The sequence below is a fragment of the Equus caballus genome, chromosome 23 (assembly GCF_041296265.1).
Source record: "Equus caballus isolate H_3958 breed thoroughbred chromosome 23, TB-T2T, whole genome shotgun sequence".
NCBI classification, from domain to species: domain Eukaryota; kingdom Metazoa; phylum Chordata; class Mammalia; order Perissodactyla; family Equidae; genus Equus; species Equus caballus.
In genome coordinates, this window is record NC_091706.1 from 25,938,805 (window position 1) to 25,965,552 (window position 26,748).

At 35.1% G+C, this 26,748-nt stretch overlaps 1 long non-coding RNA gene across 1 annotated transcript in view; it reads right to left on the minus strand.

Moving 5' to 3' along the window:
- Window positions 1-26,543, minus strand: part of LOC138920303 (uncharacterized) — a 73,172-nt gene extending 46,629 nt beyond the window's left edge. Inside the window, exon 1 of the long non-coding RNA XR_011431211.1 lies at window positions 26,396-26,543. This is a non-coding gene — a long non-coding RNA (uncharacterized lncRNA). The remainder of the gene's footprint in view (window positions 1-26,395) is intronic.
- Window positions 26,544-26,748: the final 205 nt, after the last annotated feature.

Sequence of the window (26,748 nt, forward strand, 5' to 3'; positions counted from 1 at the left end):
GTGTCTATTTTATCAGAAAGAGTTGAAGATTTTGTAATGCTGCACCAAGGAAGGGCACAGAGGGAGGGACCTGTGAGGCTGGAGGAGGAAGCGAAAGGCTTAACCAAAAGTGTCAAAGAGCTAGGAAGAAGGGGAGCCAGAGAAAATGTAAGTCATCTAGCTGGGAACTGAGAGGGAGGGTGTTGCTGGTGTTTGACAAGAAAGATGCGTTTAGAAAGAAGGACAGAGAGGGTGTAGTAAAATAGCAACAACAACAACAGCCTGTTTAGAATGTTATCCCATGACCCAAACAGTGGACCTTGTTCAACAGCCTCTCTCGTTCATTCACCCAAACCACAGATATTTATTCAACACAGTCTGCCTTCCTGGAGCTTACATTCTGATGGGAGAGAGTGAGAACAAATCAATAAAATATTAATTTATGATATAATCATATAGACATATCTACGTAATTTTATCTTTTGCTGCAACCAATATAGTGCTTTGACATAATAGAAGATAATGTCTGTTGGATGAATGAATAAGTAAATGAGAGCCTACATTTTCATGTTTTAGTAGGAAAAACTAAGCCTTCATTTATTATTATTTAAGAAGTCTCATGCTATACGTAATAGCTTACTCGGACTACCATAACAAAGTACCACAGACCAGATGGCTTAAAGAATAAAAGTTTATGTTCTCACAGTTCTGGAGGCTAGAAGTCCAAGATCAAGATTAAGATGTTGGCCAACTTATTTTTTTCTGAGGCCTCTCTCCTTGGCTTGTAGATGGCCATCTCCTTCCCATGTCTTCACATGTCTTCCCTCTGTACACATCTGTGTCCTAATTTCTTGTTATAAGGACATCAGTCATATTGGATTAAGGCCCACTCTAACGGCCTCATTTAAAATTAATTATCTCTTTAAAGATCCTATCTCTAACTACTATTACATTGTGAGGTAATAAGTGTTAGGAGTTCAACATATGAATTTGGGGGGAACATAACTCTGTTCGTAACGCTATATGAGATGCAGTCATGTATCTATGACAAGATAGACTAATGGTTCAACTTAGACTCTGGAGTCAGCCTGAGTTTCAGGACTGACTCCATTAGTGCCTAGCTGTGTGATCTTAAGCAAGATAGTTAAGCTCTTTGTGCCTTGGTTACTTCACCCTTAAAATGGGACGACAATAAAGATTTTATGAAAAGTAAATGAATTAATCACTAGAAGCTGTTAGAAAAGTCACTGACCCATAGTAAGAGGTCAATAAGAGTTAGCTCTTCATTATCTTATTTTACCAATGGAAAGTTGAGATATAAAAAGTAAAACGACATGTCAAAATGTAAAAACAATTAGTGACACAATAAAGAAAAACACTGAGTTTTCCTAACCCTAAGAGCAGTGCTCTTTCTTTTCACCGGAGCTCATTCGTCATGGTTTTCTGGCAGGAAACACAAGAACCTCCCAAGACCTCCGAATGAGAGGCTGGTTTATAGTGACTTTGAGGGTTAGATTTCAATTTTCATCTTATCAAAATCAGCTTAAGAGATGTGTCTGTAAGTATTCACTCCCTCCAGTAGGAAGTAACTACTAAATCTATTCGAATCTACTCCCACCTTCTTTCCATCCTTCCTTTGTACATTTATCGAGCACCAGATGTACGACATGACACAGACTCAGTGCTATAGATACGAGTAAGATACACTGTTCTTGCCTTTAAGGCGCTTAGAGGATAATGGGAAAGTGGGCATATGAGCGTGTAATTGTAGCACAGTGGGGTGAGAATGATCAGCAAGCCATGAAAGGGAGAAAGAGACGGCACTGAGTCAGACTTAGGAGGCAAAGCTGTTACCAATAGGGCCTCATTATGACTTTCATGGGTCCTAGGCACTTTTACCTTCATGGGTCCCTTCTTCCATACATATATATAAAATGATAACTTATGACTGTGTATGCATAAATATGAATATATGGGCCCTTGGCACTGTGCCTACTGCTGATAAGCTGGTCCTGGCTACCTAAAGGAATGACTCTAGACTTGAATTTTGAAGAATAAATAGCTGCCTAGAGCAGTACTTCTCAAACGTTATAGAATATGTAAATCACCCAGAAGCTCGTTAAACTTCAGATTTAGACTCAGTATGTCTGAGTGGAGTCTGAGATTCTCAATGCCTGAAAGTTCCCAGGTGATGCTACTGGCGTGGGGACCAAACTTGAAATAGTAAGAATCTACAGCTATGTTGTTCAATATAGTAGCCACTAGCCATGTGAGGTTATTTAAATTTTAATTTAAATTAATTAAAATGAACTAATATTAAAAATTCTGTGCTTCAGTTGCACTAACCACATTTCAAGTCCTCAATAGGTATGTGTGACTAATGGCTACGTTATTAGGTGGTGTAGGTATAGAACATTTCTATAATTGCTATTGGACAGAACTGATCTAGAGGGAAACAGTGGGGAAGAAATAGGATTTGGGTGCAGGGAGAAGTGCAGGGAGAGGAAGGTAGGATCAGCCACATGATTGAAGCTATCAAGCCAAGCGCAAGGATGTGTTTTTTGTGAAGTAAAGCAACATTACAGGCTTAAATAGAATAGAGTCATCTCAGTTCAATCTATTTCTCTACTTCTAGTTGAACCATTGCCACAGATTTGTTTCTTGTTAATGCTAATAAATGCTCACTCTTAGAATTAAGATACCATATATGCACTGTCAGATGCCCCAGAAATGGAAGTTTAATCAGCCTAAACCATTAGACTTCAGGATTCAGTTTAAGGTAACACAGATTTGAAGCAGAGATAGATGACCCCAAAGGCGACCCATGTGTGTTTGTGCACGCATATGTGTGTGTGTTTAAAGACTGATAGTTTCCTCCTTTGAACTCTGTTTCAGGAAAGCTAAATGTCCTTTCTGATGGAAGTGAAATGAGCTGTCCCTGTCGGCAGTCCTTGTGACTTCCCATGCTCGTTTCTCACATTTGTCCCACAGATGTGTGGTGCTGATGAAGAATTTTTCACTTGGTGACTCATTCGTTTAATTGCAACCTCTGTTCTTTTTCAAGTTTATAAAGGGAATCAGGATCTACAAGGAAAGTGTATTTGATGTAGTCAACATGACAGAACACATCCAGAGCACTCATCCCTCTGATTGCTCACACTCTAGGTTTTCATCTAAAGCAGGACCTAACCATGCAGAAATCTCAGTCCTCAACTCCTGGGAAGCACATCAAACAGCACAACTACCCCTTAAGGGTTGCTAGGACCTCAGATTAGGTTGGACATCTCCCTGTGCTGCTAATTGTCTTTGTTTTAAACATCCCACAATGATGAGGTGTTAATTTTATTTTTCTCATATGGCTCATTAAATCCAGCACAGATAATAAAACCCAAAGGCTTTGTGCTTTACATAGTGTCAAGTGAATCTGATCACTTTACAGTTCATCAACTTTAAAGATTGCAAGTCTTGGTTGGCCCTGCTGGGGAAAATTTAAAAAATCAAAAACTCCAAAGGAGTATGATAGCATTCTTTGGCTGCAGGACATGTGTGAACACAAAGAACACACTGTCTTCTTCCAGCTTAAAGTGCATCTGGCTGGGAACTTCTGCTGCAGAAGCTCCAATTTATCACTAAAATACCTATGAAGAAGCAGAATAAGATGAAAATTCATGTCTTCCAAAAATAAAGACTGATAGAAAACCTGTTACTTAAGTCTAGAATTTCCAATTGCTACTCAACTCTAGGTGTTGGATTAAGAAAAATACACTTGTAGCTTTACAAGCAATGTTTTATGAAACAGAAAATGAATAGGGTAAGAAGTTATTTCATCTCCCTTACTGTCTGCTCCATGCCAAACAACAAAAGAAGGTAGACATTCCTCCACTTTTAGAAGTAGACAGAATTCTGCCACTCACCATTAATCTTTCTACACTCATTCCAGGACTGAAATTGTACAAAATAATAGAGAACGTGTGTTTGGTTGGTGAAACACTGGGGGCTTCAGAATTACATCAGTAGTTATTCTATCCTCAAGTATTAAGTACAGTCATGCGACACATAACATTTCTGTCAACAGTGGACTGCATATACAACTGCAGCCCCATAAGATAAGTACCACATAGTCTAGGTGTGTACTAGGCTATACCATCTAAGTTTGTGTAAGTATACTCTACGATGTTCACACAATGACAAAATCACATAACGACACATTTCTCATAATGTATCTCTATTGTTAAGCAATGCATGACTGTACCGCAAATGCAAAAATTTTACCAGTTTGGAGTGTTACAGAATCAAATACAAGGATAGGAGAAAAATCCTACCTCATCCCTGTGGTATTCACAAGATGAATACCTATTAGACATTGGCAGTTGAGGTGCAATCTCTACAGAGCTACCATTGCTTAAGCCAACATTAAATAGAGGATGTGCCCTGGTCCAAACAAAAACCACACCCCATGCATAGGAACAAAAGTAATTAATGGAAACTGTTTCTGAGGAAGCCTAGACATTGGATATTCGAAGAACACTTTAAAGCAACCATAATAAAAATGATCAAGAGTTAAAAAGTACCATGGACAAAGAACAAAAGTAAACCATGAAAATGGGTCTCACCAAATAGAGAATATATATAAAAAGATAGAAAGTTTAAAAAAAAGAAATTCTGGAGTTTATATCTACAATAATTGAAATGAAAAAATTCACTAAACTTGCTCAGCAGTAGATTGGAGAAGGCAGAAGAAAGGATTAGTGAATTTGGAGATAAGTCTATCAAGATTATCCAGTCAGAAGGGCAAAAAGACAAAAGAATAAAGAAAAATGAAGAAAAGAAAAGGAAGGAACAGAAAGAATATTTGAAGATATAATGGCCAAAAACTTCTCAAATTTGATGAAAAACTTAAATCTACACATCTAAGAAGTTCCACAAACTTCAAGTAGGATAGACTCAAAGAGATGCACACAAAGATGCATTATAATCAAACTATCAAAAGCTAAAGAGAGAAACTGAAAGCAGCAAGAGAGAAGCATCTTATTATGCACCAGAGGTCATCAATAAAATCAACAGCTGATTTCTCATCAGAAACCGTTTAGTACAGAAGCCAGTGGGATGGCATGTTCAAAATGCTAGGGAAAAAAACACAAAAAATCCTGTCAACTAAAAAGTCTATATAAAGTGAAAACATTCTTCAAAAATGAATGAAAAAATAATATACTTTGTGTAAACAAAAATAGAAAATTTGTTGCTAGTAGAGCTGCCATACAAGAAATGCTAAAGGGAATCCTTCAGGCTGAAATGAAAGAACAATAGACAGTAATTTGAATCTTCAAAGGGAAATAAAAAACATTGGTAAAAGTAACTACAGAAGTAAATATAAAAGTCAGTATATATATGTTTTTGTTTGTAACTCTCTTTTTCTACATGATTTACAAAACAACTCACAAAACAATATTAAATCTATATTAATGATTACATTAATGTAATTTGCGACAATAACATAAAGGGGGGGCAAGGGCTATATTGGAGCAAAGTTTATGTATAGTATTATAATTAAGGTGTTATTAATCTGAATAAGATAGCTATAAATTAACGTGTTAATTGGAATTCCCAGAGCAACCTTAAAAAATACATAGTAAAAGAAATTAAAGTGAATTAAAATGATACACAAGAAAATAACTATTTGACCAAAGAAAGCAGTAATGGAAGAACTGAGAAACAGAAAAGACAAAAGATGCATGGAAAACAAATGGTGACATGACAAAAGTAAGTTCTTCCTTGTTAGGAATCACATTAACAATAAATGGATTAAAATCTCCAACTAACAAATAGAGTAATAGAATTGATTTTTTTAAAAAGCACCTGATCTAACTATAACCTCTCTAAAAGATACTCACTTTTAATCCAAAGAGACAAATAATTTGAAAGAAAAAACATTGAAAAATATATTCTGAGCAAATAGTAACAAAAAGATAGTTGAAGTGGCTATATTAATATGAGACAAAATAGACTTTAAGATGAACATTGATTTGAAAGACAAAAAGAATACTATATAAAAAGGTCAATTCATCAAGAAGACATGGCAAATAAAAACACATGTGAATATGACAACAGAGCCACAAAATATATGAAAAACTGACAGAATTGAAGGGAGCAACAGCCAGTTCAACATTTATGGTCAGAGACTTCAATAATGACCAAAACAACTAGACAATGATCAGCAAAGAAATATAAGACTTGAACAACACTATACCACCTAGACTTAACACTCCTATCTACCTAACTATCTGTCTATCTTATCTATCTAAACTAAAACACTCCTATCAACAACAGTAACATGCACATTCTTCTCAACTGCACAAGGAACATTCTCCAGAATAGACCATCTGTTTGGCTACAAAATAAATTACATAAATTTAAAAATACTGTAGTCGTACAAAGTATGGACTCCAACCACAACGGGATAAAATTACAAATCAATAACAAGAGGAAATTTGAGGAATTCACACATATGTTTTTATTAAACAACACTCTTAACTATCCAATGGGACAAAGAGGAAACCACAAAGAAAATTAGAAAATATTTTGAGATGAGTGAAATGACAACAACAAAATATACCAAAATTTATGGGATGTAGCTAAAGCAGTGCTCAGAGGTAAATTATAGCTTACATTAAAAAAGACAAAAAATCTCAAGTCAATAACCTAAACTTGCACCTTAAAAAACTGGAAAAAAGTAACAAATTTAACCCAAAACAAGAAAGAAGAAAATAGTGAAAAGTAGAACAGAGATAAATAAACTAGAGAATCAAAAAACAGAGAATCTTTGACAAATATGATCAATTATATGCCAACAAATAAAACAACCTAGAAGAAATGGATAAATTCATACAAGCATAAGACCTACCAAGACTGAATCATGATTATACAGAAAATCTGAATAGAGTGATTACTAGTAAAGAGATTGAATTAGTAATCAAAAGCATTCCAACAAACAAAAGTCCAGGACTAGATGGCTTCACTGGCAAATTCTACTAAGCATTCAAAGAAGAATTAGTACCAATCCTTCTCAAACTCTTCCAAAAAATACAAGAGGTGGGAACTCTTCCAAATTTATTTTATGAAGTTGGCATTACCCTGATACCAAAACCAGACAATGATGCCACAAGAAAAGAAAATTACAGGCCAATATTTCTGATGAACATAAACGCAAAAACCCTCAACAAAATACTAGCAAACAAAATTCAACAATACATTAAAAAGATCATGCACCATGATCAAATGGATTTTCTTCTAGGGATGCAAGGATGGTTCCACATTCACAAATCAGTCAATGTGATGTACCACATCAACAAAATGAAGGATAAAAGTCATATGATCATCTCAATAAATGCAGAAAAAGCATTTGAAAAAATTCAACATCCACTTATGTTAAAAGACTCTCAACAAAGTGGGTATAGAGGGAATGTACCTCAACATAATGAAGGCCATATATGACAAGCTCACAGCTAACAACATACTCAATGGTGAAAAGTTGAAAGGCTTTCCTCCAGGATCAGGAAGAAGACAAGGATGCCCACTCTTGGCACTTTTATTTAACATAGAATTGGAAGTCCTAGCCAGAACAACTAGGCAAGAAAATGAAAGAAAAGTCATCCAAATTGAAAAGGAAAAAGTAAAGCTGTCACTATTTGCAGATGACATGATATTACATATAGAAAACCCTAAAGATTCCATAAAAAAACTGGTAGAACTAATAAATGAATTCAGTAAAGTTGCAGGATTCAAAATCAATATACAAAAATCTGTTGTGTTTCCATACGGTAATTATGAACAATTAGAAAGAGAAATAAAGAAAACAATCCCATTTACAATTGCATTTAAAAAAAAAAAGACCTAGGAATAAATTTAACCAGAGAGGTGAAAGACCTGTATATTAAAAACTACAAGATTTTAATGAAAGAATTTAAAGAAGAAACAAATAAATGGAAAGATAGTCTATGCTCATGGATTGGAAGAATCAATATTGTTAAAATGTCCATACCACCCAAAGCAATCTACAGATTTAATGCAATCCCTCTCAAAATTCCAATGGCATTTTTCGAAGAAATAGAATAAATAATCCTAAAATTTGTGTGGAATCACAAAAAAATGCTGACTAGGCAAAGTAATCTTGAGAAAGAACAAAGCTGGAGGCATCACATTCCCTGATTTCAAATTATATTACAAAGCTGTAGTAATTGAAACAGTATGATAATGGCATAAAAACAAACATATAGATCAATGGAAGAGAATAGAAAACACAGAAATAAACCCATTCATATATGGCCAATTAATTTATAACAAAGAGGTCAAGAATATGGAATGGAAAAAGGACAGTCTCCTCAATAAATGGTGTTGGGAAAACTGGACAGTCACATGCAGAACAATGAAACTCAACCACTGGCCTACGCCATACACAAAAATTAACTCAAAATCAATTAAAGACTTGAATGTAAGATCTGAAATCATAAAACTCCTAGAAGAAAACATAGATGGTGAGCTCCTTGATAGAGGTCTAGGAGATGACTATTTGAATTTGACACCAAAAGCAAAAGAAGCAAAAGCAAAGATAAATAAGTGGGACTATATCATACTTAAAAGCTTCTGCACAGCAAGGGAAACCATTAGCAAAATGAAAAGGCAACCTACCAAATGGTAGAAAATATTTTCAAGTCATACATCTGATAAGGGGCTAATATCCAAAATACATAAAGAACTCATATAACTCAATACCAAAAAATAAAAAAACTGATTAAAAAATGAGCAGAAGATCTAACTAGACGTTTTTTCAAAGAAGATATACAGATGGCCAACAGGTACATGAAAAGATGCTCAACACCATTAATCATCAGGGAAATGCAAATCAAAACTACAATGAAATATTATGTCACACCAGTTAGAATGGTTATTATCAAAAAGACAAGAAATAGCAAGTTGGCAAGGATGTGGAGAAAAGGAAACCCTTGTGCACTATTGGTAGGACTGTAAATTAGTACAGCCACTATGGAAAACAGAATGGATTTTCCTCAAAAAGTTAAAAATAGAACTACCCTATGATCTAGCAGTTCTACTTTTGGGTATTCATACAAAGAAAATGAAAACACTAACTCAAACAGGTATATGCATTCCCATGTTCATTGAGGCATTATTTACATTAGCCAAGATACAGAAACAACCTAAGTGTCCATTGATAGATGAATGGATAAAGAAATTGTGGTACAATGGAATATTATTCAGCCATAAAAAAGAATGGAATCTTGCCATTTGCAACAATATGGATAGATCTCAGGGGCATTATGCTAAGTGAAATAATTCAGACAGAGAAATACAAATACCATATGTTCTCACTAATATGTGGAATCTAACAACAACAACAACAAAAACCAAGCTCATAGATACAGAGAACAGATTGGTGATTACCAGAGGTGGGGGTTGGAGTGAAAGAAATGGGTGAAGGGAATAAAAGGTTACAAGAAAACAACAGAGATGGTCAACAAAATGAAAAGCCATTTCTTTGAAAAAAATCAACAAACCTTTAGCTAGACTGGGAAAACATGAGAGAAATAAAATTGTTAATATCAGGAATTAAAGTGGGGATATTACTATCATCCTTACAGAAATTAAAAGATTATAAGGGAATAATACGAACAATTGTATGACCAACAAACTTGATATCCTAAATGAAATCAAGAAAATTTTCAAAACACATAAATTACAACACTCACTCAATAAGAAATAGAAAATCTATATAGATCCACAATAAGTAAGGAATTGAATAAGTAATCAAGAAACTTCTAACAAGGGCTGGACCTGTGGCTGAGTGGTTAAGTTTGCATGTCCTGCTTTGGCAGCCCAGGGTTTGCAGGTTAGGATACTGGATGCAGACCTACACACCACTCATCAAGCTGTGCTGTGGTAGCATCCCACATAGAAGAACCAGAACGACTTACAACTAGGTATGCAACTGTGTACTGAGGCTTTGGGGAGAAAATAAAAAGAGGATGACTGACAACACATGTTAGCTCAGAGCCAATCTTCCTCACCAAAAAGCATACCTTTAAAAAAAGTAAACTTCCAACAAACAAAAGCCCAGAATCAGATGTCTTCACTGGTAAATTGAAACATATGAATATGAAAATATGAAACATTTAAAGAAGAATTAAGGCCAATCTTTCCCAAACTCTTCCAAATCACAAGAGCAGGGAATACTTCTTATCTCATTCTATGAGATCATTATTGCCAAAGATGACAAAGATAGGACAAGAAAAGAAAATTATAGATCAATTTTTCTCATGAATATACACACAAAAATCATCAGCAAAACACTAGCAAACAAAATACCTCAGTATATTAAACACATGACCAAGTGAGATTTGTCCTAGGAATACAAGGATGGATCAACATAGAAAAATCAATGAATATAATACACCATATGAACAGAATAAAAGTGATTTTAAAAAACCCTACACGATCATCTCAATAGACAAAGAAAAATCATTTGACAAAATAAAACACTCTTTCATAATAAAAACAATCAACAAACTAGGAATAGAAGGGAACTTTCTCAACTTGATAAAGAGCATCTATGAAAAACCCACAGCTGACATTGTACTTAATGGTGAAAAACCAAAAGCTTCTCCTTTAAGATCAGGACCAAGAAAAGGATGTCCACTCTCACTTCTGTTGAATATTATATTGGAAGTTCAAGCCAGGGCAATTAAGCAAGAAAAAGATAGAAAAAGGCAGCTAGATTGGATAAGAAGAAGTAAAACTATCTATTATGAATAGATGATCTATTAGGAATCAGGTAGATGGCATGATCTTTGTGTATTTAAGGAATCCACTTAAAAAACTATCAGAACTAATACACAAGTTCAGCACAGTAGCAGGATATAAGATAAATATATAAAAATAATTGTATCTCTGTATACATGCAATGACTAATCTGCAAATGAAAGTAAGAAAAAAATTCCCTCACAATAGCATCAAAAATATTAAAATATTTAGGAATAAATTTACCCAGGTACATGTTAAGATATGTAGAAAACTACAAAACGTTGTTCATGGAAACTGAAAGAGACATACCATGTTCGTTGATTGGAAGACTTAATATTGCTAACATGGCAATACTCCCTAAATTTATCTACAGACTCAATGCAATCTTTATCAAAATTCTAACCTTTTTTTTTTTTCAGAAAAGGATAAGTTGATTCTAAAATGCATATAGAATTGCAAGGAACCCTGAATAGCCACAATAATCTTGAAAAAGAAATAGAAAGTTGGAGGACTCACATGTCTCTATTTCAAAATTTAATACAAAGCTACAGTAATCAAAAGTGTGGTACTGACATAAGGACAGACAAAATGAGCAATGGAATACAATTGAGAACCCAGAAGCAAACTCATACATCTATGATCAATTGATTTTCAACAAGGTTGCCAAGACCATTCATTGAGGAAAGAATAATCTTTTTAATAAGTGGTGCTGGAACAATGGGATATCCACAAGCAAAGGAATGAACTTTGATGCTAAACTCGTATCATATATAAAAATTAACTCATAGTCTATCAAAAACATAAATGTAAGCACTAAACCTGTAAAACCTTAGACGGAAACATAGGTGCATGTCTTTGGATCAGCTGTTTCTTAAATATTATACCAAAAGCACAAGGAAAAAATAAGTTACATATATTGGATTTTGTCAAAATTAAGAACTTTTGTGCTTCAAAGAACACTATCATGAAAGTGAAGAGATAATCCATAGAAGGGGAGAAAATATTTGCAAATCATATATCTGATAAGGCTCTAGTATTGAGACTATATCAAGATATCTTACAATTTAATAACAGAAAGACAACTAATAAATGGACAAAGAACTTGAAAAGAAATTTCACCAAAGAATATGTACAAACGGCCAATAAGCACATGAAAAGATGCTAAACATCATTAATCATTAGGGAAATGCAAATGAAGACCACAATGAGATATTATTTCGCATCCATGAGGATGGATATATTTTCAACAAACAACGCAGAAAATTGCAAGTATTGATGAGAATATGGAGAAATTACATTGCTGGTGGAAATATAAAATCCACTATGGGGAACATTTTGGCCTTTCCTCAAAGACTCAAATATAGAGTTACTACCACATGACCCAGGAATTCCGCTGGTCCAAATAGAGCCAGAAAGTAGAATAGTAATTGCCAGCAGTTGGGGTGAGGGGCAGATAGAGAGTGAATGCTAATAAGTATGGGGTTTCTTTTTAGGGTAATGAAAATATTCCAGAATTAGTGGTGATGGTTGCACTACATTATGAATATGATAAAAACTACTGAATTGTATACATTAAAATGGTTACGATGATGACTTTTATGTCACGTGAATTTTACCTCTATAAAATGAATGAAGAAAAATTCATGAAAAATAAAAAGGAATAGTGTTTCTAATTAAAAATAAATAAGAAAAACACATCTCATTCAAAACAGTAGCAAAAAATCACAGAAATAATCCAAAGAAGAAATGAGCATCTTTTTAGGCATGTTATCTTTTAAAGTATAGGGAGGTAGAGGAATCATTGTCAACTATTCCTTAATTCTCAACCAAATTACTAGTGTTTGCCTCTCCCACCATCACAGAAATAGAATTTGGAATGATCTTCCTAGGCAATATTCTCAAAAAATTTGTTGGGGTTTCTCCAATACTGAGGGAAATACTGAGTCAACACTAGGGGAATAGAAATATTCCCAGAATGTTAGCACCCTAAAGATCTCCTCTTCTCAGAACTGATAAAATTTCAGATACTTGGGAATATAATTCAGGAAGATAAATTGGGGGATATTCCTGGGTGGCCAAAACAGCAGTGGTGGGAAGTGGTGACCCTGACCAGACAAACCCTTGGTGGGGTGAAAGGCTGCTGTTTACCCAGCTGTGATCTCAATGCAGCCCTTGGCCCCAGCTGTTCTCTTTCAGTCATAACAAATTAATACTCTTGAGGGGCAAGTTTATACATGCCACCTACAAATTGTCTCTGAATATATCCAGCGGAATATAGTCTTTAGTTCTGCTCCCTGTCTCCCTAAATGTGATATTTTTCCATCATATAATTGTATACTTTTATTGACAGAAAAGATGTTGGGTTAGGAAAAACCTGCTGTTTTATTGATTTCCAACAGCATTTCTCATAACTAAAGTCACAGGGTAGTTTTCTTTCACTCAACAAAATGAAGCTTTGAAAATGGATTTGTTTGGCTGAATCGGATGCTATCATTAAGAATAATCTCCATCATAAAATTAGTGGACTTCAGACGTATTTGTCTATTACTTATCTTATAAATTTAAGTGATAAGAAATTCTCTCCTGAGATGATCAGGCAACAAGTGGGACTTAAATGGGACAGAGGAAGAGGTTTTTTTTTTGTAATAAAAACAGCAAAAAACGGTGAAGAAACATTAGATGTCAAAACAGAGGAAGGTAACATTTTTTCCGCTAGAAGTGATTTTTAATTTTCGTATCTAAAATGTAAATGGTATAGAGAATTTTAAAGTAGAGTATAAGGTGCTATAAATTATTTTCAAACACAGTATCTCATTTAATCATGACTCTTTTTCAAAATGAGAAATGGAGCACTCGGAATGTTTATGATTTACCCAGCATCACACAGCCGATGAGTGATGGAAGTGGAACTAAATGTGGTCATTTGAAGCAAGCCCAGAATTCTTTAGAAAACGTTTTTTTTTTTTTACAAGAAGATTGTCATTTCATACACTTAAATGACTCAAATCTGTATAGACCAATATTATATATTATCTCATTTCTATAATTCTGGGTGTGGAAATACATACAATAAACAGAAAACTGCGTAAAATATCAAGGCAGAGATTAAAAGTTATTTTAATTATAACAGTTGATTTTACCTTCTTACTGGGCCATGTCCTGTCTTATCCTTTTTGTAGATTAAAGGTGGTGATACCCATACACTTAGGAAAGAATATTACAAACATCATATTTTGAGTTTTAACTGAAGAAGAAAATGAGCACATATTAATTTATTCCAAACTAATGACTAAAACCACTGCTATTCTTCTTGTAAGCTTTATCTATAGCAGTAAAGTAAGTTTAACCAAATATTTGTACCTGGTGTCAGTAGCATTCATCTATGAAGTCATGGAATAGTATTAGTTATTATACATGGGTCCACCCGTATACAAGCAATGTCTGTCACATGTTCTTCATAATCTATTCATTTAATTGTAAATCAATAACCCCTAGATGTATTTCTCTCTGTGCACTCATGAAATATAATCTAAAAATGCTGGACAACTTACTAAAGATACCACCAGACGTAGACAATTAGAATGCTTTCTAACTCATAGATTATAGTTTTACGAAATCCTAGATTAAAATGTCTCTTTCAAATAGTTCTAAAAGAAAAATGCTAACCATTGGATGAAAGTCAACCAATAAATTCCTACAATTTCAACTTCTCTGTCCTTTTTTTGAGTTTCTCTTTCCATCAGTCCAAACATGCCTGATTATCAAGATCTTTTCCCCGTTTCTATTGTAAAAAATCTATTTACAGATATGGTATGATTTTAAATAATTTTTAATAAAGTAAATTTATGCAGATTGCACTTCAAATTTGAAATAAAGCCATAAACAAGAGAGAGCCTGGGGCAGTGATGCAGGAAGGCAAATGGAAAATAACAGACAAAATGACATCAGACCTGCTCACTAAAAAGGCATACAGAGCAAGAGAAAGATATCTTTGGCTGTTAGTAAAAGAGAGACTTTCAGAATGACAAAGAGGAAGAGATACTACCTGCTAGGAGAATAATGAAAGACTCAAGTGTGGGGATTTCAACTCTACAGGATTTATAATACCTTTGTAAATAATACTAAAAGTGTATTTAATAAGTGGGACTTTGAAGGCTTGAAACCGGATAACAGAAAGCTGAGAGAAAATGCTCAAGAAAAGTTATCACAATCAAGTTGAAAAGAATATATTTCAAATCATTTTGTGCTTTGAATTTTTCTTTGTAAATCCTTGCTTCACTTGGTACTATGAGTAAAATGTATTTTTTAATAGTAAATGTACTTATCTGCATTTTGCTAGATCATGCTAAAATAGTGGCATTTTATTCCTCTGTGATAGTTTTCAGGGCACATTTAATTCAGTCAATTCACTCAGCGAAATTTTTGAGGTATCACTTGTGTGCAAGACACTTTGCTAGATGCTGAAAGACATGTAAATTTACAGGGTCCCCATTTTACAAAAAATAGTAATCACGTTTTTCAATAGTCAAAGTGAGACGTGGACCCAAATATTCTTAGTAAAATAATGGTACAGGACAAGACCATTGTCGATGTAATGGAGGATAATAAAGGAAGGAGGAACCTTTACTTGATGGTCAGAGATGGCACCAAAGAGATGACACATGAGACAGTTTGAGAAGAAATTGGTTAAGTAGAAGGTAGGAGGAGACTGGGAGCAAAGAGTTAAGGAAAAGAATAAGCAAGGTCAAAAGTGGCAGAGGGGCCCTGCTCATATCTCTTGGGCATCCTACTTCAGTGGTCAACTTCCAACCACCAGTATCTTTATCCCTTTGCTTGAGTTCTTTCTCTGAAGTGGCAGAAGGCCACTCTTCCCACAAATATGACTGTCCCAAGAGCTGGGGAGTTAATACCTCCTGGAGTTGGTGTGGAAATGTCCAGCTCCTTTGCCTTTGATGATTCCACACTACCTCTCAGAGTTTTCGCAGTGGAATTAAGCTCTAGTTGCCTGCGATAGAAGAGACTCTCTAACTCTTTATTCATAATCCTTTATTGGCTGCCTTCTTTTCTCTGTTTCACTTTTCCATTCTCCTGGTGATATTTCCTGCACCTCCCAAACAAACTTGAATCCTTGACCCAAGACTGTTTTGGGGAACATAAACCAAGGAAATATGAATCTTCAAGAATGAGGAAAAATTCAAAAGGGTAGGGGAGCATGGTCCATATTGGAATATCACAGAAGATATGACTGGAAAGATAGGTTGTACCCATTGGTCCATGATTCAAGCATCGTATCTACTATATTACTAGCCAAAGACGTCAGACGTTAACTAAGGGCAGGGCATATAGGTAAGAGCAAAGAGAGGATGAAAAAATAAAAGACTTCTTTTACTTCAAATCATAAGAATGGCAACAGCACTTCTCTCTCTCAATGCATCAATGTTTTGCCCTTGATGAACTCATACCCGTTGACTTAAGGAAGGTGGGATGTGGGAGTGGAACGGGGTTTGGCGCAAGGCTATTAGAAGATGCTTTCTTTGATTTCAGTTGGATTATTGGTACTTGTTTTCCAAAGAGACCTAATATCTGAACTTTCCTTTTGTTACTTAATAGAGATATGCTTTACACAGTGCTTTGAACATAGCAGGTCCTTAATAAATATATTCTTAAAATATTTTTTTAAAAATGGTTCATTTTTCTTTCTAAGGTCTACGACAATGTACCTTTATTTCTTGAGACTATCTTTTAGGCATCATGGTATCTCCCAACTAGGTAAAACATAAAAAGATAGATATTCATTTCCTGTTATGGTTACTGCCCTTAAGCCCTTGAGCAAATGTATGCCCTCTTTGTTAGACTTACATGTTCAAATTTAATTGAGTCTTTCCCAAAGGTTTGATTGTATCTTAGTGTTTGATAAATACTAAATTAACATCCATTAGCTCCTTCATACATATGCATCAAAAAATACTGTCAAGTAATCTGTAGATATTTTCCAAAGTGATCGAGGAGACCATAAATGATACCTCAGCACTAAGTGGAGATTGGTTTCTTCAAGAGCTGCTTTTCTTATCTTCAATTTTAAACAATTCTGAAATTTCTCTCTCAGAATTTTCAACATTCTAGGAAGGAAATGAAAACAGCAAAATGCCTAGTCTGGATTCATTTTAAACTCTTACAAGAAAACAATAAAAATGAAAGCTGCTTCATCATTGTACCGGAAGCTGCAGGTGTTGGAGCAGCTAAAGGAACAGCTAAAAATGGTGGACTTGAAACTTTTCCAGAAAAGCTCAGACTTGGGGATATGGAAAGTTTGTGTCATTTTTAAAATAGAAATGTGCAAGCTTGATTTACACTAACAACATCTTCGAAAGAAAGCCACGGTCGTTAGGAGGAAATAAACCTAGGAAGCTGCTTCTTTCTGTTTCAAAAGTCTCCTCCTTTCCCTCTCTCCATTTTTGACTGCTCTTAAAGTCAGTTAACAAATAATTGTATATATTTCTAAAGGCCCTCTCTCTAGAGATGACTAACATAAAAGAGGCTGTGTTTAGTCTCAGTTCTAGGCAGTGACTTAGCATTTCAGAGCCACAAAGGGAGTGGAATTGAATTGTGCTTACCCTATAGAATATATAACGGAAAATCTATTTGTTTTCTGCTTTTGCTTCTGAATTTTGTTTATTTTATATTTAAGTGCTTCAGAATCAGGTATAGCAGTAACAGAGGCAATAACTGATGTTTCCTTCCATCCTTATTGCTTGTGGGCATCATTAAAACCAAACAGGTAAAGAAAAACACTCCACTTCATCCTGTTCATCATTTTGGAAATGAATTACATGACCAAAGCCACAGCTGCTGACACCAAACAGATATGTTCTGTCAGAGCCTGACTCTGGCATTGCAAGTTCAACTTACCCTGAGTTTATTCTCAAGGCATAACAGGAATAAATTGCTACATTTATGATAATTTCTTTCCAGAAGGGAAATGATTTTGAATGGAATTGAGTAGAAAATTCACCTTCGGGGACTGACAGGATAGTGACAGCACTAGACATCAAAGTCAACCCCTATATGAGGAAAGGCATTTCTTGAACTTAAAAATGAAAGATAATGTGCCAGGGTTCAGTAAACACCCATTCCAACCTCTTTTTTAATGCAGAAGAAGCTAAAAGTTACATTTCCCATTGAGTCAATGTTAACATTCTTGGATGTGTTAATGGTATTGTGGTTATGGAGGAAAATGTCTTTGTTCTTAGGATATTCATGGTGAATTACTTAGGGGTAAAGTGTCAGGATGTGTGCACCTTACTTTCAAGCGGTTCTGCAAAAATGAAGTCACGTGTGGAGGCCCTACGAGAGTAAAGGATGCATTTATGAGAGAGAGAAAGCAAATACGGCAAGGTGGTGAAATACGTAAATAATAATCAGGCATTCAAGTACTATTCTTTCAACCTCCTTATAGTTTTCTTTTTTTTTTAAACAAAATTTGGAGAAAAAGTGCTAAATTTTTTCAAAAGCAAGTAAGTAAATAAAAGTATCTTTAACTTCATGTCAAATTTTAATCAATTCAATGCCTCTTTAAGTAAGAGCTCATTAAATGTAAATCATGGCTAACTTCGTTTTGCTTTTTCAGCCTTAGAAAAAGATTGTCCTTCAATTCTTAGGACTATAAATTTTCCACCTAATATACCACACTTCTGAAAAAACACAATATAAAACAAGTGTGATTTTATCAAATTTCTAATTGTTCTGTTTTTCTTTATTTGTGTGATTAGTGTAAGTCAAAAGAGCACTGTGATCGAATAGCATAATTATTATAAAGATTAAATAAAATATTTGTATTACAAGAAAGAATATCTTCTTAGATTCTCTTGTTGCTAGGTTTCTCGATGTGAGTTATGTTCTATCAATTAATGCCCTTGTGTAAACTTTGATTTCTAAAAAAGTCAGGTGAGGAGACAGGAAGCAGCACATCTATTTTGCTGGCACAGAACATGGCAGGTGTGATAAGGCTCTAGGGCTGTCCTAGCAGCTTCCCAATTTCAGTTTATATTCCCGGCCACGGCAGAGGTAGTGTATTTTGCAGTCAGCAGTGGTGACAGCAGCTTCCTGGGTTGTCAGCTTTCTGTAAAAGCAGAGGTAAATTTAACAATTGCAGCAAAAGTAGATCAGCTCTGAACCTAGAAAATGTTCTGTAAATTTAGCCTAGAACCTGTTCACAGCTTTTTTTTTTTTTTTTATCATTTTGTAGGTTTCCATTTCTTGATTTAAAAACTCCCTTCTGATTAACTAGAGTGAATTCTGTTGTCCGCAATTTAACCCTGATCAATATACCAGTCTTCTTCTTTAGCCACGTAAGGTCAACACTAATTAGAATCTCCAAAACCCTGCCAAATTTACTTTGCATGTATATTCTCTGTCTTTTCCTCAATCTTTCTACTCTGTCTTCTACAAGAATCATTTACATCTTATTTAATTATATGTAAGTTTATTGTTCCCAATTATTTTTCTCCTTCTCTCTTAGAGACATATTTCCCCTCACACACTGGCGTTAGCTTAGCCATCTGATTTGCTTTGGCAATGGAATGTGAGTAGAACATAAGCTAAGCATGAGTAGATGCTTTAACAGCCATTGGCTTGTTCACCACTGCTGTTTCCTCTCTCCCACAAGAATGATTTGCCTCAGATAAGAGATGCTCCCTCAACTTAGAACCCAGAAAAGTGAGGTACAATGGGATAGAACCACAGATGATACAGAGATGAAGATAACGTGAGCAGGATATAAATGTTTGTTTTTAAAAACCATTTTGGGGTTTTAGTGGAAGCTGTGCTACCGTAGACACAACCTTTGAATTTATTCCCCAGTTTCTTCTGCTTTGTCTTCTCTAAAACTCTTCTAAGTATATTTTAATTAAATAACTTAATGTAGAATTTATTGTCAATCCTCTTATTCATAAATGTGTTTAGAAGGGGTCCTCTAGGGGCATAATCAGGGTCTTCTGTTTTGAACAAATAATATGTCAGGGAAAATAAACTATCCATTTCTTTATAAACTATTCTTAGTCTAATAAATATATTTGGCAATTGTTTTTGTCTGCATTTTACACACCTTTGAATCTCCAGCCTCTATCCCAGTACTTGAAAGAAAATAGATGCTTAATAAGTATGTTCAGTGCATGTATGAATGGATAAATTTATTTAATCTAACATGTGTGACAATTGGTAAGATGGCAGGATTTTTGCATCCATTTCTTCTAACATGATCCTCTTATTAAAAGTTTCATGCTGAGTTCAAACCCAAATGACGAAAGAAAACAGAATTATCAGCGAAATGGGATTTAAAATTCAGAAAACTCATATTTTTCTTTCAGTTTCTTTAAATCCCTCATTATGGACAAATACAACACTACATTAAAGATCTTATTCCAACTATCTTCTATCAGCTCTCCCTTTGAAGAAGAAACATGTAGGAGGTTGTAGTTGGTGTTAGGACTTCTTTTGTTTTCTTCTCACCTTATATCGTCTTATCTTTTGGAGGAAGATGGCATGCCATTAAAAATATCAAGCTGACATTCAAGATGTCAAGTTTGTAATTTAGTTCAGTTCTAGAAAAATCAAAGAGAGGTACAGAATAGTGAAAATCAATGAATTATAGGTCCAAGTAGGATTTTTAAAAATGTTATATTCAGGGCATAAGAGGAGGAATGAGAGAGAGGCAATGGTTTGAGAGTGGGGTGCTTACAAATTGAAATTATAGAAGTGCATTTATTGATAATAAAAAAGTCCAGGGTAGGATAATATAATGACTTTTTGAGATTGGATAAAAGATTAAGATATTAGAGGAGAAGGATCAAGGAACTTAAAGTCAAGGTATTAAGAGGAGCATTCCTGGGATTATTCAAATAACCAAGAATTAACAAAAGAGTGAGGTTTCATGGAATGACAATGAGCATGTTGCTAAAATCTTTTATGAATGCAGAAAAGTGGTTTGGATATTCTGTTACTGAAGATGTACAAATTTAAGGGTAAATACTAAAATAATGGAAATAAACGTATAATTTCCAAACTAGTAGAAAGAAGATAAGACTGGAAAAAAGAAAACTCTATCAATCCTATGAAATGCAGGAAAGATAAACCAAAGAAGCAAAGAAAAACATGTCAAATAAAAGAGCAATATAAGATGGTAGAAATAGAAGCAAATATATTAGCAATAACAATAAATATAAATGAATTAACATCATCAGATACAAAGATTCTCAGACTGTTTTAAAATATATATAATTTATGTAGGTATATATTTCAAAAATGACACCTGAAACAAAAATTAAATGTGGGGTGCTTTAATGTAAAGGGATAGTAAAAAACGTACCAAACAAAACCTACCAAAAGGACATTACCAGAAAAATTTGACTCTAAGGAAATAAGCACTGTTATGGATAAATAAAGTCATGACATAATGATAAAATAGCCCTTCATGTGACTGAATTACTCTCACCTTTTGATATTTCTAAGACACTAGCAAAATGTTGTGCAGCCACACTTTTGGCTTTCTCTGTAAAGCACGATTTCCTGAGAGTAAATTTCCTAATGGACGCATCTTTTTCAGTCTGGGATAGACTGAGAACTTCCTAAATCATCCAGTTCTCCTGTGTTTTTGGTTAACAGTTCTTCCTCAATCTAATGCATTCCTCTTACATTTTACTATAAGCAACAAGAAGAAACTAAGCTATACCAAGCAACAACAAGACACTAAGACCCTTTGAGTGGAAATCTTCACAGCTAAATATCCAAGTTAATCATTTACAAGCTTTGCTTTTCACATAACTGCAGGACACAATTCAGCTAATTTTCTGCCATGAAATAATAAGGATCCACTTTCCTCCAATTTCCAATAACATGCTCCTCATTTTATTTCCATCTGAACCCTTACCGGCTGAGCCAGTATTTCAACTAATGGTCTGCTCAGGACGATTTAGGTGTTCTCTAAAACAATATACATTTTGTCTACCATGTTCTTCACTTCCTCTGAGCCCTCGCTAGCAAAATCTTTTACATCCATATTTCTACTAATATTCTCTGTAAGACAATCTAGACTTGTTTTATCAAGCTACCCAAAATTCCTCCAACCTCTGCTCACTGTCAATTCCAAAGCCACTTTCACATTTTAAGGTCATAGCAGCCCCATTCTAGATAACAAAATAGCAAATTTGTATTGCTGCTGTAAGAAATGATCACAAATTTAGTGACTTACAACAACACAAATTTATTATCTATGCGAGTTTATTATTTATGCAGTGTTGGAGGTCAAAAGTTCGAAATGTGTTTCAATGAGGAAAATCAAGGTGTCAACAGAGCTGCATTCCTTGTGGAGACTCTAGGGGAGAATCCATTTCCTTTCCTAGTCCAGCTTCTAGAGGCCACCCACATTCCTTGGCTTGTGGCCTCCTTCCATCTTCAAAGCCAACAAAGGACAGTCAAGTATTTCTCATACTGTATCACTCTGACGCTTTTAAGGATCCTTGTGATTATACTGAGCCCACCCAGATAAAGTAGGATAATGTCCTTATTTTAAGGTCAGTTGGTTAGAAATCTTAATTCTACCTACAACCTTAATTGCCCACTGTCATGTAACGAAACATACTCACAGGTTCTGGGAATGAGGACATGGACCTGTTTGGTGGCAGGACCAGTATTCTCCCTACCACAGACAGGATGTGAGGATTTAAAAAATTAAAGACAGGTTTTATGAAAAGATTAGGAAAACGCACACATACAACCAAGAATGAAGAATGAATAAATCTCTGGATGCAGTTCAGATTTAAAATTTATAAGAGTCTAATATACAAAAATTTATGACAATACAATTAAAATTTGAGATGAAATGAACAGTTTGATGTAACTGTATAAAACATATCATGCCAAAAATGACTTAAAAAGAAATAGAAAAACTAAATAGACCCATGGAAAAACTAAATAGATCCACGAAAATGTGCAACACTAGACCTAAAAGGTTTAAATAAATGAACATTGTGGCAAACTTTCTAAAAACAGATCATTCTTATGCACAGTTCAAGAAAAACATAATAGAGGAACAAGTTTTCAACTCATCTTATGACACTATTAAAGTGTTAATACTATTATCTGATAAGGACACTATGAGAAAGGACCATCACAGAAAAATTTTAAGTAATAAGTTAATTTAAATTTTAAATAAATTGTATGCAAAGTATTAATAAATCATCAATGTATAGTAAACAATAATAATAAATCATAACCAATTTGAGTTTTTGTCAGGAATTCAAGTAATTTTCAAGGAATTCAAGGATGGTATTACACTATGAACTATTGGTATAATCTACCTCATTAACAAATTAAAGGAAGAATAACATTATCACCTCAATAGAAGCAAAATACATAATCTAAAAAGTAAATTGAATTTTCTTAACTACTATCCTTAACCTGTAAAGATTATCTTGCAAAAACTTGTAGTAAATTTCATACTCAGATGTAAAATGTTAGAAAGTTTCCTCTTAAACCCAGTCAAAAGGACACGGATGCAGGCTATTACTGCTTCTGTTCAACCGTGGACTAAATATTTTAGCCAGAAAAAGAAGATAAGGAAAAGAAGTAAAATATGTCAGGATTTTGAAGTGCAGCAAACATTGCTTATTGCTCACTCAATGGCTGGTCCTCCACCTTCTTTGCCGCTAGAGTTTGCTTCCCTCTAAAGAGGCAAAATATGCCCTGTGTGTGTTCCCATCATCTCTTGAGGTTTGAGAAAGTTTGCTGAAAGAGTCCCTGGAAGGATCACTCTCTTCATTTCTGTCCTTCCGATTACTAATTACACAACTGTTTCTCAGGCTTCACATCCTTGCAGCTCCTGCAGCATTGAACATCCTTCAACACCCTTTTGGCCATCACAGAATTGATCAAATTTGTTTTGCATCTTACCTCATTACCTCCCTCCCTTTGTGCTTCATTTTTCCCTCTTTTCATCATAAAAAGAGTTTTTCAAAAGGTTTTGTAGTCCAACCTTTGTATGTCTTTCTTCTACTAGTTTTCCAGCTGTACACACTGCAACTTTTTCTCTCTCTGACCCCTGTGGACATAACTTTCATTTCTGCATCTCCTGTCCCAACCTCACTATAAATGGCACACTGTGCACCTCCCTTCCATTCCATGAGTGTTCTACTGGTAACCCAGATTCAGCCAATCAAATTCATAAAATTATACTGAAGATGTGTTTCCTGACATCATTTTTCTATGAATAAGTTACCTCAAGTCCTTGTTTTGCATAAATAGTCAGTACTAATAATACCATAATTGTTACACTATGCAGGCTCAAATCTTAGCTTTCTCCTTGATTTTTCTCTTCCCTACATTCTACTGCCAAACTGATCATCAAATCTTAATTCAACAATAAAATGGTCTGCAACGGCAAAATGGTGTTTTTCTATTTAAATTTCCATTGACATTACATAACTAAACCTTCAATATTGCTTCCTGGTGTAGCTCCTCTCCAAAGGTGGTCACCAATGAGCCACATCTTCTGATATCCACATACTATGTAGTTCTCTCCCACATTGAAACTGGGCTGGCCGGCCCGGTGACACATATTAACCAATATGGCAGAGGTGCCAATTCCAGAACCAAGCTTTACGAACAGGCAAATTTCACTTTCTTTTTCTTAGAATGCTCACTTTTGGGAACCCTGAATGACCAGGTAAGAAGTCCTGATTTCCTGACGGGCAGTCCATGTGGACAAACCATATGGAGAGGCCACGTGGAGAGAAAGAGAGTTCCAGCTATCGCAGCATCCTTGTCAAGTCTCTCGATGACTTCAGCCACAGTCACCTTCTGACTGTTATCACACGAGGGACATCACAGGAGACTAGTGCAAAATCCACCCAGTCAACCCAGAGAATCAAGAGAAGAAAATAATTGTGGGTGTTCTCCTAAGTCGTTAGAGTTAGTTTATTTCACAGTAAGAGATAATGCAAACACTAACCTAAATCTGCATGAAAATGATAACATTTGTATACCTCACTTGAGTAAACAACTGAGGCTGAGAATCGACCAGGGTAAAGTTGCACTTACCCGGAAGTCCTTTACAGCTTTTATTCCCTAACTATACTGTACTCTCCCGTCCCTAAATTTATGATCACGCGAGCCTCTGATGGTGAGGTCCTTTTGGCTCCAAGAGTGGCCATCCCCATACGCCAGTCAAAAACCCACCAATCCTTCAAGACCAGATTCCCTGACTCCCCTTTGCTGTGAATCTCCCCCAAAGCTTCCAGAAGAATATGGTTTTCTCCATTTCTTTTGAATCACTGAATCACTATGTCTCTCATTAATGTGGTTGATTTAACTTTAGCTATCTTTTTAATTTTTTTTTTAAGACTAGGTCCTTTCCTGTCTACTAGATCAAAATGCACTTCTTCATCTGTGCCTCTCATCAATGCCTTTTAAAACAGTAGAATATTTGTCAAGGAGAGTATAAACCCTCAATGTGCATTTAATTTTTCAGGGTAAAATATGTTTGTGGGGTAAAGACAAAGTAATTAAGTTCTAGTTGGACAAAGTTAAGAGCAGGCTGAGTGAAATGAGGGGAGAGTCTTTGGGGTGAAAGATAAACTTTCAAGACTATTTTGACACACTTTTTAGAGATTAGTCCATCATATTTATCAAATTCCCTGGAAATATTTTTCTGATATTATTTCCCATTGCCATACTAAACTATCAAAATACCCCGATTTCTAATATTCTAACATTTTAGTGTCTTGTTCTCCAAACTGCCTTTCATAAGAAGCATGGCAATCTTTTGCCCTACTACCAGTCTCAACTTGTGTTCAAGAGAATACAGTTGCAGAGCAAAGAATAAACTATTTAATTCTTTCTGTTTTATGATCATAAATACTAAACATCAGAGTAATATATAACATTAAAACCCATGTTTAATTATAAATAGAAATAGACTCTTATTTCCTAATACATAGGGGAAAAAAACAAAGATTTAAAATACAGTGTGAAATGCCCCCAAAAGAATCCCAGCATAAAATAATCCCAAACTTAGAATCGCAGCTCTACAGGCGGCGAGGTGGCGCAGGGGTTAAGTTCGCACGTTCCGCTTCTCAGCAGCCCAGGGTTCACTGGTTCGGATCCCAGGTGCGGACATGGCACCGCTTGGCACACCATGCTGTGGTAGGCGTCCCACGTATAAAGCAGAGAAAGATGGGCACGGATGTTAGCTCAGGGCCAGACTTCCTCAGCAAAAAGGAGAGGACTGGCAGTAGTTAGCTCAGGGCTAATCTTTCTCAAAAATAAAAGAAAAGAATAGCAGTTCTATAATAATTATTAGTGAGGAAAATTGCATTAGCATCAATAACACAGCTGTTGACACCTCACAACACATAACAAGCCGTGTTGTTGCACAGCAGTCAGAATGAGCGGGAGCGGGAGCTTAATAAGTGCTATCCCTGATAATAAATTAACATCACATTTTGAATATGCACAAAAAATTGACCAACCCAAGCAAAAATTTTTCCACTTTCCCCAGTGGACTTTTTCCTGGCAGTAAAATAAATGAAATCATCATTTTGACTCTCCTTACCTGACACCAGGGTCAGCTCTAGGTAAAATGCTGCCATATGAAAGCCTCTGGTTTGTTGCTACTTGAGCAGCATATGCATCACCCTGGAGCTTCTTAGAAATGCAGAATCTCGGGCCCACCCAGAACTGCTGAGTCCTCATCTGCATTTGAACAAGGTGCCTCAGGAAATTGGCTTGCACATTATAGTTTGAGAAGCCCCGCTCTAGTTCATCTCACTTGTTGGTTTTCTCTTTTGATCTACTTCCCTACAGGGTGTTCTTGCCTGGATAAATCATTCTTTGTACAGGGCAAGTAGGCAAGTGGCTATTTTACAGGCAGAACAATATGTTCATAACCTGCCCTTGCTGTTACTT